Source organism: Thermobia domestica, chromosome 9, assembly GCF_964235325.1.
Source record: "Thermobia domestica chromosome 9, izTheDome1.hap1.1, whole genome shotgun sequence".
Taxonomy (NCBI): Eukaryota; Metazoa; Arthropoda; class Insecta; order Zygentoma; family Lepismatidae; genus Thermobia; species Thermobia domestica.
Window position 1 is genome coordinate 176,035,137 of NC_137462.1, and position 21,813 is coordinate 176,056,949.

Below are 21,813 nucleotides of genomic sequence, written 5' to 3' on the forward strand. Positions count from 1 at the left end.
CGATTCCCGATGGGATAGCCTTGAAATTTGAACGCAACACTGTGGTTCGAATTCCAGCTTAAACTGTAAAGTTCAAGTCTCATATAGCCTCGATGCTGAAAAGGGATCGCTAAATTCCAATTTACCTAATCTTCGCAACGTATCCTCTAATTTTTTAGAATCTTACTTTTTTTTTCATTTAGCTTGTTTGTTTCAGATTCTGTAACAAAAGCCCTGCAAAATACCGTTCTTCCTTCTGTCAAAATGCTGTCTGCTTTTCTTGTCTACATAGCACAATACGTTATGTTCACGGCACAATAATACAAGTGTCCCAGGGTTATTCAGTATTGCAATAGAAACTTTAGGGACAGGAACTAATGAAAATAGTTTTGATTTCAATGGGGTATGCGAGTCCCGGTTCAATATTTAAATGTCCAAAAGTCGAAATATATATATCCCACAAAGATTCCAAAAATGTTCCACAAGAAGTACCGTTTCCGGGTTGTAAGCGGACATTCGAATTTCCACAGGATGTTTATGGGAAGTCTACTGACACAAAATGGGACATAAAGCCAACACCTTTGTCGAATTCCTCTTTCGACTGCTCATTTCTCTGCTAAAATATTCCCGCCTACTAACTGAAAAGCCTCTTCTAGACCAAGATAAACTATATGTAATTCCTTACCTTCTCGATAGAGATTTTACCGATTACTCTAAGTAAATCAATGGCACCTTTTATTTATCTATTTCGTATTTAAAGCCTGTGTAACGTGGGTTCCTGTCACCACGGCATGGCGCGTCCTCAGGTTGCGGATCGAGGAGAAGGCCTCTAGATATAGTGGTTAGCTGCGAATATACTGAATAAGCAGTCGCAGACAGACGAAAAGGAGTGGTCCTCCAGCTTGAGGGTTTGGGTAAGGCTAACAACCGCATCCAGAAAAAAAAAAAAACTTGTTCAGAAACATTCACAAAAGCTTCGGACAAGGATTGATAACTTGGCACGACCTCAGCAAAAGAAAATAGACATGGGATTTGGAACATGGGGTATTAGAAGTCTTTATAGGACAGGCACGTTAAAATCCGTAACAAGTGAGTTAGAGAAATACAGGATGGAGTTCAGGAAATACAGTAGAAGTTCAGGAAGTTAGCTGGGAAGGAAATGGATCTGAGAATTCCGGAAATTTTACGTTCTTTTACGGGCAAGGAAATAAAAAATCACCAATTAGGAACAGGGGTTTTCGTTCACAAACGAATATTACCAGCAATTAAACGGGTTGAATTTGTTACTGACAGACTTTCTTTTATTACTCTTAAGGGACGGCGGTGTGATATTATTGTTTTAAATGTACATGCCACAACAGAAGATAAAGATGACTACATAAAAGACAGTTTTTACGAAGAAGTGGAACGAATATTTGATCAATTCCCGCGAAACCATATGAAAATTCTATTAGGGGATTTCAATGCGAAGGTAGAACGAGAGGATATTTTCAAACCGATTATAGGGAACGAAATTCTGCATAAGGAAAGTAATGACAACGGTGTTAGACTCGCGAACTTTGCAACATCCAAAAACCTAATCGTGAAGAGTACAAAATTTCCACTATCGCGACGTTCATAAATACATGTCCGAAAACGGGGAGATTTAATTTAAAGAAATTAGAAGAGAGCCAGGTAAGACAGGAATACCAGATTCAAGTTTCGAATAGATTCTCGGTTTTAGAAGATTTGGAGTGCACTAGTGTTGAGGATACTTGGATTGAAATCAGAGAGAGCATTAAAATTTCAGCAAAAGAAAAACTTGGACACGCTGGAATACGTAGGAACAAACCATGTTTCGACCAGGAATGCATTAAACTAGCAGAGAAGAGAAAACTGGCAAAATTACGCCGGCTACAAAATCGGAATGAAAAAATTACACAAAATTTCGCAGATATCAGGCGGGAAACTTCCAAAACTTTTAGAACAAGGAAATGCGATTTTTTAAATGCTAAAATTAAGGAACTTGAAGATAGTATTAAAAATAAAACATTCGGGACATATAAAAGAGGATCAACGAATTTAAGAAAAAGTATCAACCTTGTGCTTATAAATTAAAGAAAGCTGACGGGACAGTTCTCACTGATACGGATAGCCTCTTAAATAGATGGAAAGATTTCTTTGACGATTTGCTTAATAGCAGCCAAAAACTAATGTGCGTGGAGAACAGGAGATACACAACGCAGAACCGTATATTCCAGAACCCAACCGAATAGAAGTAGAAACTGCTATAAAGAAATTAAAGAAACACAAATCTCCGGGCGTAGATGAAATTCCGGCGGAATTTTAGCTGGAGTCGAAAAATTGTGGAACAAGATAAACAAACTCATTCTCCTTATCTGGAACAAGGAAGAATTGCCAGACGAGTCCATGGAAAGAATCAATCATTGTTCCAATTCACAAGAAAGGTGACATAACAGACAGTAATAATTATCGCGGCATTTCTCTTCTGTCAACATCATATAAAATCCTTTCTAACATTCTATTAGCAAGATTGACCCCATAGACAGATGAAATTATTGGAGATTGTCAGTGCGGATTTAGACGAAATCGATCAAGTATCGATCAAATATTTACCATTCGCCAAATACTCGAAAAAAAAAGGGGGAATACAATACCCCGGTACATCAACTATTTATTGATTTTAGAAAGGCGTACGACACGGTTAGGAGAGAAACATTATTCAACGTTCTTACAGAACTTGGAATACCGAGAAAGCTAATTAGATTAATTAAGATATGTTTAAATGAATCCCAAAGTAAAGTCCGGGTAGGAAAATTTTTGTCCACGAGCTTTCACGTCGAGATTGGTCTGAAACAAGGAGTTGCGTTGTCGTCATTATTATTTAGCTTTGTTCTGGAATACGGTACGCTATAAGGAAAATGAAATATAGCAACCAAGGTCTAGAGTTGAATGGTATTTACCAGGTTATAGCATATGCTGATGATATAAACTTAATAGGTAATGATAGGAGAGCAATAGAAAGAAATGCAGAGATCTTATTAAACGCTTGCAGGGACATGGGTTTAGAAGTAAATGCAGAAAAAACTAAATAAATGGAAGTGCGTCGGGATCGTAATACGGCAAATTATGAATGCGTTAAAATATTAAATAATACTTTTGATAAAGTGAATAGTTTCAAATATCTAGATCAATAATAAGAGACGAAAATCATATTCACGAAGAAATTAAATGTCGGCTAAAAGCAGGGAATTCGTGTTACTATTCGGTTCAAAATCTCTTGTCGTCGCGAATTCCGTCGAGGAATTTTGAAACTTAAAATATATAAAACGATAATCATGCCTGTTGTTCTGTTTGGTTGCAAAACGTGGCCGCTTACTCTGAGGGAAGAACATAGACTGAAAGTATTTGAGAACAAGATCGTGAGACGAATATTCGGACCCAAGAGGAACGGGAATGGGGAATGGCGGAAACTTCATAACGAGGAACTACATAATTTATACGGTTTACCCAACATTGCTAGGGTTATCAAGTTTAGGAGGCTTAGGTGGGCAGGTCAAGTAGGTAGAATGGAAGAAAGTAGAAACGCTTTCAAAGTCTTGACTGGAAGACCAATCGGAAAACGACCATTAGGAAGACCTAGGCGTAGATGGGAGGACAATATTAAGATGAATCTCGCAGAGATAGGAATACAAAGTAGAAACTGGATCCAATTGGCTAAGGATAGAAGTCAGTGGAGAACTTTTGTGAATGCGGCATTGAACCTCCGGGTTCCATAGGCCATAGAGTTAGTTAGTTAGTATTTAAAACAAAACTTCGATCACATGACATTAGATATAATAATATAGAATAAAGTAATGAAGGTAGACAAACACTACTCCTGCACAAAGCAAATGAAGGAAAACGTTGGAAATGCGTTAACAAGATCTAGACGAGCGAAAGGTTATGCCCGTCGTGGAAGTAATGTATCGTGGCGGAAAGTGGCGTAGGGAAGGGGTGGGCCCAGGGGGGCCAGGCCCTCCCAAAGGGTTCCGACAATTCACTTTGGTACTTTTCTGCTTGTAATTTTTTCTCGGAACAAACAGCAATTGCCTTTCGTGTACTCTATTTGAAAACAAAATATGCCACTGAACAGTTCCTAGACAGGCTGTGTTTGTCAACATCGTCTTTGTTCTTTAAAAATGTCAGCATTTTGGGGTATTATTATTATTATTATTATTACTATTATTATTATTATTAAAATATAATTCTGACTCAACAAACGCATGTATATATATAATATGCCTTCCAACACTAAAGCCCCCCAAAACAAAAATCCTGGCTACGTTACTGGTGGCGGACATAACTCGTTGACCAGGTAATGGCGACTGCTTTGAAAGAAATGCAGAGTATGAGAATTAAATCAGACATATCTGTAGTTTCGTGTGGAAAAGAAACAAACTTGTGAACCAAAGGTTTAAGAACAACTCATGTTATTAATATAAACTTTGCCGAACTCATATAATCATGAAAGAAACACGAAAGACTTTTTGAAACGAAGAAAAATAACATACAACTTTGCAAACGGAGGCAAAGAAACCTAACGTAAACAGACTAAAGACGAATCAATTACAGCGTAGAGGTGGTGGTTCTGTGGTCAAGGCCCTTTTCCAGTAACTGATGGTTCTTGGATCGAATCCACGGCGGGCCATTACTTTATACTTTAGGAATTTTGATGGCGATTGATCGGCGATGACACACGTTTTATTATATTGAGATATTTGAATACTCGAATGTTTCAATACTTGAACTATCAAATCTTCAGGAATAATAATAATAATAATAATAATAATAATAATAATAATAATAATAATAATAATAATAATAATAATAATAATAATAATAATAATAATAATCTCGTAGAAGATTAAAAATTAGAAACTTATTATCGCTTATTACCATCACAAGCAGAAACGTGACATTTGGCAAGAAAATTTTGGTTTCGTTTAATGTTGCCCACGAGAAAAGGATTTTTTCCTTTCGTTTTTAAAAAATGAGAATGAGAATTAAAATTTTGCATTCGAGACGGGACAACGTTAACTCAAATTATCGTCTCGCTTTGGAGATGAGAATCGAGACGAGGTGAAAAGTACCGTAAAGATTTCTCGTCTTATTTCGATTCTAGAAACAGTGTATGACACTCTTCATGTAACAATTGCTCTGTAGACTGAATTTTTACGTTAATTTGTTACTTTGTATTTCAGAGCTCACTGAATTATGGTCTGTGTATATATTTCTGTAGCAAAGCTTTTATAATTACATTTGCATATTCTACAAGTTAGTTTATTATATGCCTTACTGTTCAATGATATTCAGTTATTTTTATTACAGTTATTTTCTTTAAAACGTACAGTAGAATGCTTTCTACATGAAACTTTAGTGGAAAGCTTTCGTTTAAATTTGGGTATTTGCAGAGGTGTGTCTTGAAGGTACGGAACTCCTTCTCCGAAATCCCTAAGTTTAAGTAAGTTTTGAAAAAAAATTAGGGCAACTTTAAAACTTTTAATACCATTATTATTATTATTATTATTATTATTACTGAAGTGTTTTTAATTTAATGGTTTACCCTGTTCCACTCACCTCCCGCCTAGTGGTCATTGTACTGAACAAATACCGTGTGTGTAGGTTTTCTCCGGGTTCCGTTTTCTCCTACTTTCTTTATTCCAATATTTCTTTCATTCTCATCATCAACGTCTTCTGTAGCTTAGCCGGCATTACTTAAAAACAAATTTTCTTATGGCTCTTGTGAGTTCAGTAGCCCTACTTTCTACATGAAATTTGCCTGGAAACTTTCCGTTTAACATTTAGCTGGTTGTAGGGACGTATGCAGAGGGTATGTCCTGATGGGTCCTGACACTTCTCTCCAATCCCGACTATTCTGTAACTTTTGCCTAACGCTAGGGGCGATTTTACAGATTTTAATACAATCTGTCCTCATACCAAATTTGTCTTCTATATTATTATTATTATTATTATTATTATTATTATTATTATTATTATTATTATTATTATTATTATTACTGAATATTTGAGACCTAAATATTACTTCCTATTCCAATGCAAATAAGCATACTGAAGTTAAGAAAAATGAAAAATTTTTGGACCCTCTACAAGGATGAATTGCCTTATAAGAGATACTTTGCAAGGAAAAGAGGGGGAAGAGAAGGTGTCAGCTACTTGACAATATGAAAATTGAACCTTCGGATGCCTTAACAGAAACTAAGTAGGATTTGTCTTCATCATGATACATAGTAACGCGCTTTCTTTAGAACGGAGTGGATTATGTATGCGTTATATTGATATTTTGATGATATTGATGATTTAACAAATATAAAGAAAATAGTTCCTATTTATCAATCTTGGCTGAACGAATATATGGAACATACTGAAAATGGTGAACGAAAATTATTTGTAGTAAGAGTGGAAAAATTTAGAAACCATTCCACAATAACGTTTCAGACAAATTTATGACTCATAGTAGGCCTTAAGGATGACCCTTTGGTATTCATGAATTGTTTGCAAAACACGCTAAGTATTCAGACAGTAGAAATCAGGATTGTAGACTGTGACGTCATGTTGTTAGTTTTTCCCGTGTGAAGGAAGTCGTTTCAACTCTAACTTGTAAGAACGAGAGAAATTGACTATTTTTCATGTTATTACACATCAGAAATATCAACATTATAAATTATATTTTTTTCCAAATTTCCTCGAACGGAATCGAACCACGAGCCTCTAACTCACGAAACGAATGCTCAAGCCACTACCCTAAGACTGCTCTTTTAAGTAAGAGTCAAGAAACACTCGAGTATGTAGCAAATTGCAAACGTACATGATTCCAATATTTTATTAACGATGAAACACTGATTTCAGTCATGGTAAAATACTATAATCCAGAGAATTCAAGTTTAAATTTAAAAAAAGACCGAAAGTATCTCCGTAACTTATCTCTATTATATTCGGTTATTCTCGTTTTAGTTATTTCCAGTAACCTTGAACAACAGGGACACAAACACAGATACATCGAGGACATTTAATATTTCAAAGGCTCTCTCACCGGGAATCGAAACTGAGACCTCGCCTACTAAACTATCTGATGGATGGGGTATCTGGTTCGTTCCCAAGGCAAGTAAGCTTGAGACGGACAACATCGTGTTCGTGGGTTTTCTCGGGACATTCCCACTTTCTCATTCCAGCAATTCGTCCATCATAATTCACTTGCTTTAATCATAGTCTTCCTCAACTTAACAGGCATAATCGTGGGACATTAAACGTAAATATTTAATTTTCAAGCAGTTAACCCAAACCAATCCGAATTGAAAAACAGTTGTATTTTCAATTGCTCGTTAACGTGTTTTCACATAAAATATATAGAGAGAAATGATGGGCAATCGTAATTCCATTCAAAAGTGAAACAGCAGACTCATAATATCTTAAAATAAAGCGGAACTATTATATATCGTTTGAAAGTTTTCCAAAATATATACGGATATTCTGAAAACTGGCAAAATAGTGTCTGTTTCCAAACAAAACTGTACCAAATTAGTGTCTGTTTTCTGAAATAAACGGACTTATTCTGTTTCAAGTTTAAACCAAATCCAAACCAGTTTGCCCAGAGATGGCGTGGGTCAATGAAAACTTCACCCACGACCCAGTGACCCAGCACCTACCGTGACCTACGACCCACTGACCCACCACACACCGTGACCCACTCTGACCCACCACCCACTATGATCCACTCCGATCCACCATCTTCCATGAACCACTGACCCACCAAAACACATCATCATTAACTCTGACACATGATCCACTTCCTCTTCTCTACCGACTAAAGAGTTTCCAGTTGTATTACAACCAGGTTGTGAAATTCTCACAAATCGGAGTTTGAATTTCTACGGTCAATCGCTCAAGCACCGCTCTGTTACAATAACGATGGATCTGACCTTTACGATATAAAATGATAAATTGTTTGACGGGTAAAATTACGATGAATTTTAATTAAATTATCATAGTCTAATTATTTCCTTGTTGAATTACCGATACTTTTCAGTGGAAAAAGGGATGAAAATTTTAAAGTTCCAAATCAAGGTAAGTAAACCAACGTAGAGAAGCTTACATTACAAATTTTATGTCTATTTTCTAACAACTTTATGGGTTGATTGCCCTTTGCTCTAAGCGCTCCATATAATGAACAAGCTTCAGCAATTATTATAGTAGAAAGCGCATGGTAAGCAGGGGCGATCGCCTCCGGAAGAGGAAACTTTCTCATTTTATAAATTATATAAATAAAACCAAGAGTTCTTAGCTCTTAAAAGTAGTTCTAAGTAGCAGTATTACAACCCACCGCCCCCCAAAAGTACGTCCTGGATCCGCCCCTGATGGTAAGCATAAATTAATATATGATGCGAAACGCTGTATTGTTTGTTTGTCAACTAATATCGATCGTTTTCGATTATTTTTACAAACTAACACACTACCATATATAAAAAATGACGCCTCTCCCTATAAAGGAGAAGTTTGAAAAATGCTGGGAGACGTTCTGTTCATTTTCAATAAAGAGTTAATATACTGAATTTCAGCTTCGTAAATTCGGATACCTACTATCCCTTAGGATATTTTTATAATGAAAGCAATATGATAACATCGAAGTTTGGATTAAGTCCTAACTATAAAACAAAATTTATTTCATTTGACTGCAATTTTGCCATAATCATTAGCACACATAGTTACATTCATTTTTATATAATAATTTATATATTACAGTGATTCAAATGTATTTTTTCCTGTAGTTAGCTCCTCTAAAGATTCACGGGCTGTGTGTCTCAAAAGCCAAGTAGTAGTATAAGTCCTATTGCTATTATTACAATAACAAATATCAAGATCCAAAATAACTCAAGTTCTTTTTACACTTAGAGATACTCATCTGAGGTAGGTAAACAGAAGCAAATGAAAAAGGGAAATGGAGGCCTTAAAAGTAAAGCGTAGACAAATTGACCAGTGTTCAGATGCGTATTTTAAAATCACGCTCGACCCTACTCATACGCAGTTCTGGTTAGTTGGAGTTATCAATTTCTCGCCACGTAGCATATATAAATACAGCAGAAATCAATGTTTGGTACTGGCGTTATTTGTGGCCGAGTAAACTAGCGCAATGCGCTTGTAATTACTATTGCTTTTCGCATGGGTTCAAACCCGGGCCAAGGAAAGTATTTTTATTTTTAGAAAAAAGTAATATTCAAAAAAGTTATTTACTTACGTTACGTGTGCAGTTTTTTATACGATTCCACTTTATAAGTAGTAGTAGTAGTAGTAGTAATACTAATAGTAGTAATAATAATAATAATAATAATAATAGTAGTAGTAATACTAGTAGTAATAGGAGTAGTAGCATTAGTAAGAGTAGTAGTAGTAGTACTTGTATTAGTAGTAGAAACAGGTTAGAAGCCCCGTAGGGCTCGTTTTGTTCCACCTTGACTGCCATGATATAAATTTAACATCAACTGCTTCTTCAATTCCAACAAAGTGACAGTTTTCTTCCATTACAACTATAATACACAATACATACACCAGAAGGTTTGGACCAGGCCCGCAACCAGCCACAGAGGTTTGGAGGGGCCATGAATATGTCAAGGGGGAACAAGTGATTAAAAATTCTCTTACACATATCTAAATTGTGTTTTCTGTGTTAAGGTCTGAAGAGGCAGTAGCCCCATCTGGTTGCGTTCCTGGTTTGGACAATCGCAAACTGCAACCAATCAGAAACGTGTTTTTAATTTCTATGACTAGGGTCGTGTTAAAAGAATATGATGTTCAGAAGATGCTGCCTACAATGCAGTGAGCAGAATGGATCGGTGGGTGGTGGGGCGCAATGAGTCATGGTGAGTGGTGGGGAGCAGTGGGTCACATGCTGTTCACCCACGACCCACTGGAACTCAGAAAACTCAACCCACTTAACCCACTGACCCACCGACTCACTGACCCACTCCAACTCTGATTGGCACTTTTCAGAATATCCGTACATATTTTGGAAAAGTTCCAAACAATATGTAATGGTTTCGCTTTATTTTAAGATATTATGCGTCTGCTGTTTCACTTTTGAATGGAATTACGATTGCCCATCATTTCTCTCTATATATTTTATGTGAAAACACGTTAACGAGCAATTGAAAATACAACTGTTTTTCAATTCGGATTGATTTGGGTTAACAGCTTGAAAATGAAATATTTACGTTTAATGTCCCATGATTATGCCTGTTAAGTTGAGGAAGACTATGATTAAAGCAAGTGAATTATGATGGACGAATTGCTGGAATGAGAAAGTGGGAATGTCCCGAGAAAACCCACGAACACGATGTTGTCCGTCTCAAGCTTACTTGCATCCATCAGACAGTTTAGTAGGCGGGGTCTCAGTTTCAATTCCTGGTGGAAGAGCCTTTGAAATATTAAATGTCCTCGATGTATCTGTGTTTGTGTCCTTGTTGTTCAAGGTTACTGGAAATAACTAAAACGAGAATAACCGAATATAATAGAGATAAGTTAGGAGATACTTTCGGTCTTTTTTAAAATTTAAACTTGAATTCTCTGGATTATAGTATTTTATCATGACCGAAATCAGTGTTTCATCGTTAATAAAATATTGGAATCGTAAACGTTTGCAATTTGCTACATACCCGAGTGTTTCTTGACTCTTACTTAAAAAAGCAGTCTTAGGGTAGTGGCTTGAGCATTCGTTTCGTGCGTTAGAGGCTCGTGGTTCGATTCCGTCCGAGGAAATTCGGAAAAAATTATAATTTATAATATTGATAACATGAAAAATAGTCAATCTCTCTCGTTCTCACAAGTTAGAGTTGAAACGACTTCCTTCACACGGGAAAAACTAACAACATGACGTCACAGTCTACAATCTTGATTTCTACTGTCTGAATACTTAGCGTGTTTCGCAAACAATTCATAAATACCAAAGGGTCATCCTTAAAGCCTAGTATGAGTCATAAATTTGTCTGAAACGTTATTGTGGAATTGTTTCTAAATTCTTCCACTCTTACTACAAATAATAATAATATTTTCGTTCGCCATTTTCAACATGTTCCATATATTCGTTCAGCCAAAATTGATAAATAGGAACCATTTTTTATATTTGTTAAATCATTAATATCATCAAAATATCAATATAACGCATACTTAATCCAATCTCCTTTACCTAAAGAAAGGGCGTTACTATCTATCATAATGAAGACAAATCCTACTTAGTTTCTGTTAAGGCATCCGAAGGTTCGATTTTCATATTGTCAAGTAATTGACACGTTCTCTTCCCCCTCTTTTCCTTGCAAAGTATCTCTTACAAGGCAATTCATCCTTATAGAGGGTCCAAACATTTCTTTACATTTTTCTTAACTTCAGTATGCTTATTTGCATTGGAATAGGGCGTAATATTTAGGTCTCAATCTATTTTGCACGATTGTCACTGAGTGAGAGAAAACATAGAATGTGAAGTCTTCACAACGGACACAAAGAGCATTAAGGTAAGATATTTTTTAATAGAGATGCAAGGGCTCGGAAAAAAACCGTCTTTTTTGGAAAAAACTCGGTTTTTTCTGCTTTGCTTTTTAGCTTGGGAAATTTTGGGCTTTTTTCAAAATACTGCTTTAAATTGATAAAACAGACTTTGTATCGCTTCTCTATAACACAAAAAATCATTTAATTAGTGGTTGATGCTGATAATAATATAAAACATCGAAAATAAACTATGAATTTCGAAAAAATATTTCAAACAATTTTTTTTCAACATATTTACATTATGAATTCCACAGGATTAACCAATGTATATAATAAGAATTTTTTAACCTCCTATATACAAAAGTAAGCAGAGTTGGCAAGAACCGTTGTTGTTTTTGAAAATGCCAAAAACCCGTTTTTGGGGGGATGTTTAAACCAGGCTTTTTTGACTTAGATTTTTTGCTTTATGTATTTATATTACATATTCACAGAAATAAGTTTGTTTCGCCTTGATGTTATTATGCAACAGCGGGGTTATGCCGGAAGAACTCCCATAAGCTTAAAGAAGTGCGGTCAGTAAATTTCTTAAGTTGAGAATCTCCCGCCCTAGCCATTGGGAAAATCCCGTCATTACTTGAAATGTAAGACAATAACGGGAAAATCCTGTTATTGCTTTGCATGTAAAATTTAAAGGTCAACGTACCATAATCAGTACGCTAAAACTGAGGTATTAAATTACAAATTTAGTACCGGTACGTAGATATCATTGAAAGTCCAATCCAAGCTAATGTTGGAAGCTACGTAGACAATCGATAAATTTTGCCAATTTCTATCAATATATTTAAGCAATATTGGCTTCTTTATAAAACAACACGCATTTAGGCATGCAGAAATATAGAATTTGGTTTGTTTCGTATATTTAGGCTTAACATCCTTACGAAATACCGAGGTTATCAAGGAGAAGACTTTCGCTTAAACTGACATCCGAACCGCTACTTGGGTTACGCATGAAAGAAGGTTTGTGGTTCGACCGAGAATTGAACATGGGACACCTTGATTAAAAGGTGAAAGGGAAATAAAACTATTGCAGGTGGTTTGATATCTGGAAACGTCACCATGAAGTTCACACGATTCGCATTTTTCATTCTTTTTATTTTTGTGGTTTAAACCAGTTATTAAAAAAAAAAAAGCTGGTGTAAACCAGCCAACCCTAAAAGTAAACACTTCTTTTTAAAGAATACACAAATAGCTAGCAAAATAGTATGTAGTATTTTTACTTCAAAATATTCCATACCCTCTTTTTGAAACAAAATAAAATTAAAATAAAACATAAGAGAAATACTTTTAGATTTATATGATACACTTAAAGGCTGCACATCTAGAGCTTTTGGTTCTGTATATTCTTGAAATTCTACAGTTAAGTTTTATAGAACCACCATCACAGTTTACCCAATCCTCAAGTTTTCTGAATTTTTAACAAGAGGGATTCAACATATCATTACGGAACTCCCCCCCCCAAAAAAAAAGACTACGGAATATATTTAAGTTAAGCTAAATACAACTGCACAACAAACATGACTGAGTGATTAGCTTTTGAGCTTCTATCGGGAAGTCCGGGATTCAATCCAGCATTCGACCATTCTGACAAAGCTTTTCTTCATTCCATCTGTGAATGTAGAAATAGTGCGTGTACTGTGAGTTGGGCGACTTCCTTTTTTATTGTTTTTAAATCGTTATTATTACTAATTACCAGCAGTGTCGGTTTTGCGAAGGTTAGGGGGGCGGTCTTTCGGACTGAAGCCCGTTCCCCAAAGTTACGGAATGTCTGCAACAAACGAAATATCTATTATTTATGCCTTTACTCATAAACTTTAAGCTCCCGTCAAATAAAAATTACGAATGTTTAAAAAAACTAAACATTAGTAAGAAACCCTTCCCAAAATACTTTTCTAAATCCGCCACTGATTCTTAGTATAAAATGATTTTTAAAGTTGTATCCGGAAGATTATTGCTAAACATATAAACGAAACGAAATATTAGTTATGCCTGTACTCATAAACTTCAAGCACTTCCCAAATAAAATTAGGACTTTTTAGGAAACGAAACAATCAGAAAAACCCCTTCTAAAGTACTTTTCTAAATCCGCTACTGATTATTTGTATAAATTGGTATTCAAGGTTGTGTCCGGAAAATTATTGCTAAATCACTTCACAGCTACAGTATAACAGAAATGTGGAAGTACGGTTTGACGGATATATTGAAAAACGTACGCTTTGACGGATAAATAGAAAAACGGGCAAGTTTAACTTTTGCGCTAGAAGCTAGAATACTAAAAGCTCTTAGAAATGAAACACGGATGACAAACTAGAGAAGAAAAAAGATGTCGATAACTCAAAAGTTAAAATAAAGTTAAATAGCCTCTAAAATTACCCTCAAATACTACATTCTTCATGTTAGCTTTAATTCGTAAAACATGTGCTCCATCCATCTTGATGGTGAATTTCAGAGCGAAATATCACATTCAGGTCATGGAATTCTTATCTAACTATAGAATATACTATAAGAAAGCTATTTAGATAGAAAAATCATGAAGTTGAAAAAAGCCAAAATTTCCAAAATTCTCGTTTTTTTCCCAAAAAAGCCGGCTTTTTATGTGAAAAAAACCATCGATTCAAAAAAGCCGGCTTTTTTGCATCTCTATTTTTTAATATGTATATGAATTAAAATTGATTATCCTGAATCTAATTGTCTGGTTTTGAAATTTTATGCCCTGATATAATCTCTTTCTTTGTCAAACCAAAGGCCATGTGCACGGGCGCCCATGTTGTGGTTTCCAAGGGGGGTCAAGTATAAGCTACATTTCAAATATAGTTTCAAATTTTGATGTAACTATTTTAAAAATTCTATTGGGTTTTCGATATTCCGAAATACAATTTCCTCTAGGGGAGCGAGCGGCCCAGCTTGCCCCCCTTGTGGGCGCCCTTGGCCAATGGGAGGGGGCTTCCATAATTTGTACGTGAGAGATAATGGCGACCATCATTTTTGGATTGGCGAGTGCGTCTGAGTTTGAAATTTTGCGCCCTGATCTACACTATATGTATTTCTCCAGATATAAGGCCTACAAGAAAATGTTTGATTCTTGCGATCCAATGATAGTTTGGGTTTGGCTACACTATGTGTAGTTTTCCAAATATAATACCTATTGAAATATATTGGATTTTTGTATTAGGGGCACACAATTTTTGAACGGTCCCTAAATCGAGTTTTCGTATTTTTACGGAATGAACACATTATACTGAGTTAAGTGATAGTTTGGCTACATTATATGTAGTTCTCCAGATATGAGATCAACAAAAAAATTTGCAATGTTGAAGACAAATTTGCGCCCTTGCGGACAAGTGTCATTCCGTTCCAGTAACTAATACAGTTTCAACATTCCCAACACTTTTAGAAAGGAAGCTGTTTCCAAAATTATATATATAAAGAAATCAGAGTTTTTCTTTAAAAAATGAGAAGTCAAGGATTTTCTGAACAAATATCTGACATTCGATAATTTTGATATGATACCCTAAGCACACGTAACTTTTCAATTTGAGACTAATAACCTGTCACCTACGTAAGCCAAAAATACTTAACGATGATAATGACAAAATTTATAAGAGTCAGTATTCCTGTATTGTCCACTGGAACTTTTGAGAGCAGTAAAACTGGAACAAGAGAAAAGTTTCCCTCCGAAACCTCCCTGTTTGTTAAGTTTGTATTACTATATGCCTTTCACGACCAGCGCATAACTGCTCTACTGAGATTCAAGAGCGCAACATCCTAAGATTCATAAAAAAAAAAAAAAAAAAAAAAAAAAAAAAAAAAAAAAAACAAGCCAAACCATGTAAATACAAAGTACCTTAAAAAGAAACAAAAAAAAACTCTTCAGCTGCAAAGACATTGTCTTCTCTTGTGTTGTGATAAAAAAAAAAGACTGAAATCGGACACTGCTTACGGGAAAACAGTCACGTTATTCGCCTGTAAGACTCAGAGATTGAGAAGACGACACAGCTGTGAGGTTGGATATGTGATGTGATGTACACACAAAAGGTACCTCACTGTGTCTTTGTTTTCTGTTTCTTTACAACGACCACACACACTTGTCTGCATTTTATTTTGTTTATCTGTATCCTTAAGTAAGCACACACTAAATTAGACGAACTTCAGAAACACGCAAGACAACAAAAATACAACACAATATAGGAAGTGTTGTTGAACTTCGGAAATTCTCATATTTTCAACTTGTAAGACCAAAACAACTTTTAATATTCGGTATATGTTATGTCATAACTATGCGATTCAATTTTGAGTTTAGTGTCCCTTTCAGCAGCGAAGTCATACGAGACATGGGCCTATAGCTTAACGTGGGATCTGAACTACGTTAGTTCCCACCGGGAATAGAGCTTGAGTCTCCGTTACCAACACATAGTAATGTAGTTCCTTCTCTGATAAATACTTTTCATGTGTCTATTGTATACCCCTTATTTAAAATTCTTGGCAATTAAAGTTGTATTGTATAACTGTAAATACAACTTAATAAAATTCAGAACAATAATATTACGATAATAATAATTACAACACAAAAATCATTTTACGGTTTAATCCCTTGCGTTCCAGGTGCCATTTTCCTGTGTGTGTGATGTAATACCACGTTTTTCATTTACTGCCCATGCCAGGGATGCAAATAACCACTCGCTCTGGGCGAGTAGTTCATCGGTGCGGGCGAGTATTATACCGAAGGTAAGTAAATGATTTCTATTGTGGAATGTGGGCTAGTAAAATTTTGTTGCTTATTTGCATCCCTGGTCTAGACCGATATATAGGGCAGAGTTATTGTATAAAGTTCAATGAATATCACTTTTTGTACAATCGCACTCGCCTCTCGCACACACACACACACGCATATGCGAGGAGAGCATTCACATTACTGATTTTTAAAAAAAATGCATTGTTGAATATTTGGGCTGAAAAAGGGAAATTTGATGTTCTGAAGGGATTTTATGCTGCATGTTGACAACACTTATCGAAGTGAGTAAGGTGCTGTCACCTAAGATTCGTTCTTTGTGTCCTCTAAAAATCTTATGACCTCCACGATTAATACTACCCTAAATACGTTTTCATGATATCCCCATAGTAGTAGAAAATGGATCGATCTGGAACAGACCTGAGCCAGCGTTTAACAACTCACAAGCCACTGAGAAAATGACCACCATGCACCGTGAGCCCACGGTCTTTTACGACCTCCATTTTAGGGGTGAATTCGTTCCCTTTTATGACCACTTTTAAGGGGGTGACCTCGTTCTCTTTTACGACCTCCATTTTAGGGGGTGAACTCGTTCCCTTTTACGAGCATATTTTTCAACTCCTATTTTAACATAGCACAGCTAATAAAAGAACATGGTTTATTTCCTAACACACAACAGCCTCCATTTTAAGTGGTGTACTCGTTCCCTTTTATGAGCATATTTTCCAACCCCTATTCTGAACATAGCAGATAACACATAGAACTATAGGGGTGAATTCGTTCCCTTTTATGAGCATATTTTCCAACCCCTATTTCAACATGCCAGAGACTACGAAACATGGCGGACATAGCACAAGGGGTGTATTCATTTTCTCCACCTCTAATTGAACATAGCAGAAATTACACTGAGAGTACGTAACACACAACATCCTCCATTTTAAGGGTGGACTCGTTTTCCAACCCCTATTTTAAGACAATGAATACCTATGTAACATAGCGATTGGATACGCTCTTTGAACCGATTTGGATAAAACTAGGCATATGGGGGTTTTCGACCATGCTGAGTACGAATATCATACCATTTTAGGGGTGAATTCGTTTTCCAACCCCTATTTTAACATAACAGAAATGACATAAGAATACGTAACATAGCAGTGGGCCTATTTTTCCACCCTTATTTGAGCATAGTCCATTTTTAGGGTGAACTCGTTTTCAACCCCTATTTCAACATGACATAGACTACGAAACATAGCAGAGGTGAACACACAGCAGATACATAAGACTTGTTCCACCCTATTTGAATCCATGGTCTTTTAGGGGGGTGAACTCGTTCCCTTTTCCAACCCCTATTTTAACATAACAGAGAATACACTGAGACTATGAACACACAGCACAACAGATAAGACATAGCTACGGAGGGAGGGTGTACTCGTTCTCATTTTTCAACCATTATTTGAACATAACAGATAATACATTCGAACCTTATAGCAAAGATTCTTTTAAGGAGTGAACTTGTTCTAACCTATATTTGAACATAGCAGAGATGATTATTTAAAGAATGCGAAACTTCCGTGTTTTGTTATCAGTTACATAATAACTTCCGCCATATGTAGATAATTCTCATTACGTCATTCATCCGGATTTGAAAAAACATTGACCTAGTTTTCTCTTTAACAGACAATAACTTGTCGTCATTCAACGATAGGAATCCCTGAACGTAATGTAATCAATCACAAAGGTATAAAAAAAAAGAGGGGAATCCCCCAGAGGATGACTCATACTATTGCGCAACATGACGTAATACTGTCAGACAGGTATAAAAGACTGACCGACATGTTTTTTTGTAATCACTTCCTGTTCAGCATCCGAAGCGTAAAGTTCAGATATTTTTTGTGTGTGTGCGTTTATATTATTAGTGTGGTTTATTAATAGTGTGGTTTTGTTTTCTTTTGTAAGTAAGACATTTTATAATAATACTATTAATATTATATTATAAAAACTCAGTTCAAAATTATTATAGTAACTTTGAAGAGTTAGTTTTTTTAAAAAAAAAATGGCAACAAAAAAGGTTAAATCAAATATTATCAATTCTGATACTCTATTTAATAATAATTTAAAAAAATTTATTTTAAAATGTGATACTGATTTAAATGAGGATAGTGGATGTTTTTTAAAGAATAAAAGAAAAGACTGTTTAGATATATTACAACAAGAACAAACTAAGACATCGTTTAAAGTAAATTTTTCTTTGGCTACAACTTTTGTAAAACCAGTAGATTTAGAAACATGTAGATTCTTTGTAAATAGTGGTAACGAAATTATTTTGCCGAGTACAGATTTGAATGCTATAATTGAAAAACTATTTAATAAAATTTTAGTTGAACAAGAAAATAGGGCAATTAAGAAATCAGGGTGGTCTTTATGTTCTGAACCAAACCATCACTTAGAAATTAAAATCAGTAAATATGATCCGCTTTCCGCTTCTTCTTTTATAAAATTACCTCAATGGATTTTATCCAAAAAGAATTGTGTTCTAAATATTCAAAATAATGATAATAGATGTTTTATGTACTGCATTCTAGCTGCGTTGCATCCCGCAAAAGAAAATCCATATCGTGTGAATAATTACATACAATATAGTAATACTTTATTACCATTATTTGAAAAAACCAATATACAGTTTCCCGTCGAAGTAGAACACATAAGCAAATTTGAACATATGTATAATTCCGTATTTCCTAACGAACAAATTTCCATTAATATATATGGCATTAACTATGATCATGAAACTATTTTCCCATTACATATAAGCGAAAATGCAGGTGTATTTAAACATATTGATTTACTGTATTGTGAAGAAAATTGCAACAATCATTATTGTCTTATAAAAAATATCAATGCGTTATTGAAGAGTCATAAAGAGAAAACTTATGTAAAATTGCCTCAATGGATTTTATCCACAAAATGTGTTTTAAATATTCAAAATAACGATAATAGAAGTTTTATGTATAGTATTCTAGCTGCATTGCATCCCGCAAAAGAACATCCAAATCGTGTGAATAATTACATACAATATAGTAATACTTTATTACCATTATTTGAAAAAACCAATATACAATTTCCCGTCGAAGTAGAACACATAAGCAAATTTGAACATATGTATAATTCCGTATTTCCTAAAGAACAAATTTCCATTAATATATATGGCATTAACTATGATCATGAAACTATTTTCCCATTACATATAAGCGAAAATGCAGGTGTATTTAAACATATTGATTTATTATATTTAAACTCTCATTATTGTCTAATAAAAAATATCAATGCGTTATTGAAGAGTCATATAAAATTGCCTCAATGGATTTTATCCACAAAATGTGTTTTAAATATTCAAAATAACGATAATAGAAGTTTTATGTATAGTATTCTAGCTGCATTGCATCCCACAAAAGATAATCCACATCGTGTGAATAATTACATACAATATAGTAATACTTTATTACCGTTATTTGAAAAATTTCCAGTCGAAATAGCACACATAAGCAAATTTGAACATATGTATAATTCCGTATTTCCTAAAGAACAAATTTCCATTAATATATATGGCATTAATTATGATCATGAAACTATTTTCCCATTACATATAAGCGAAAACACAGCTGTAGGTAAACATATTGATTTATTATATTTAAACTCTCATTATTGTTTAATTACAAATTTAAATGGTTTAGTCAGACATCAGTTAGGTAGTCATCAAACATTTATTTGTAGACGATGTTTAATATCATTTTATAACAAATCAAAATTAGATGAACATGACAAATTATGTAAAGAACACACTCCAACCAAAATTAACATGCCGAAACAAGGAGAAGTTTTAAAATTTCGAAAATTGAAATTGTTATTACAGAATGATGTGATAATAATTGCAGATATGGAAAGTTTATTAAAACCTATAAATAAACAAAGTGGATCTCATACAGTACAAATTCACCAACATATACCATGCAGTTTTGGTTATATTGTATGTTGGAGTAACAACTATATGAAATCAGATTTAGTTATTTATCGGGGAGAAAATGTATCGATGAAGTTTATGTCTGCTATGGAGAATGAATTAAGAAAAATCATAAACATATTAGATCAAGAAAAACCATTAATACCATTAACTAGTTCTCAGTTACAGGAGTTTAACCTATCCACTGAATGCTCAGTTTGTGATAGTAAATATACGAGTGACAATAGAAAAGTTAAACATCATAACCATTTAACTGGTCAATTTATTGCCACGGTGTGCAACAAGTGTAATTTACAAATTAAGCGTCAAAGTAATTTTATCCCTGTCTTCTTCCATAATTTGTCTGGGTATGATGCACATTTATTTGTGAAAGAATTAGGTTGCACCCCGGGAAATATTTTTGTAATTGCTGAAAGCACTGAGAAATACATAACATTCTCTAAGCACTTTAATTTTAATGGTAGACCTATCGAGTTACGTTTTGTAGACTTATTTAAATTCCTACCGTATAGTCTCGAAAATTTGGTGTCAAAATTAAAACCTGAGCAATTTGTCTACACAAAGCAATATTTTTCCGATGAAAAGTTTCCTTTAATTCTCCGTAAGGGAATTTATTTTTATGAATACATAACAAATTTAGATACATTTAAAGAAACTGAATTTCCTGGAAGAGAGGCGTTTAGTAGCAAATTGAATGGAACACAAATTTCCGAGACTGATTATCAATATGCAAAACTGATTTGGCGTGTGTTTAAATGTGAAAATTTAGGGGACTACCACGATCTATATTTAAAATGTGATGTACTTCTCACAGCAGATGTGTTGGAGAATTTTAGAAAGACATGTTTAAATGCTTTTTGTATTGATCCGATTAATTGTTTTACTGCACCTGGGTTGGCATGGCAAGCCATGTTATATAGAACAAGAATTGAACTTGAACTTTTATCAGATATCAATATGTATATGTTTGTAGAAAAATCGATTCGCGGAGGTATTACTCAAGCTGTGTTAAGGTATGCCAAAGCTAATAATCCTTACGTACATGATTTTGATGCGGAAAAAGAAAAATCTTATTTACTGTATATTGACATGAATAATCTGTACGGACTATCAATGATTGACTATTTACCATATGGTGGTTTTCGGTGGGAGGATAAAATTGACAACTGGCAAGACAAACATAAAATTATCAATTGGCCCACGGATAGTGAATGGGGATTTTATCTAGAAGTGGATTTAGAGTATCCAACTGATTTACACGAATACCATTCTGATTTTCCGTGTGCTCCAACTAATGAAGTTCCACCGAATGGTAAATATTCAAAATTACTATTGACACTTAAATCGAAATCGAATTATATCTTGCATTATAGAGTATTACAATTTTATCTAAAACAAGGTTTAATATTGGTAAAAGTACATAAAATATTATGGTTTCGTCAATCTAAATGGCTTGCATCTTATATTCAAGAAAATACTCAACGCCGTGCAAATGCTA

At 34.6% G+C, this 21,813-nt stretch overlaps 1 long non-coding RNA gene across 2 annotated transcripts in view; it reads left to right on the forward strand.

Annotated features, from left to right (window-relative positions):
• The window catches only part of LOC145694208 (uncharacterized), a 263,832-nt gene that overhangs the window by 206,599 nt on the left and 35,420 nt on the right, over positions 1-21,813 (forward strand). Inside the window, exon 1 of one of the 2 annotated variants that reach the window (XR_014132959.1) lies at positions 18,162-18,248. The exons of the other annotated variant lie outside the window; for it this stretch is intronic. This is a non-coding gene — a long non-coding RNA (uncharacterized LOC145694208). Of the gene's footprint in view, positions 1-18,161; positions 18,249-21,813 lie in introns of those variants that run through there. 2 annotated transcript variants of the gene reach the window in all.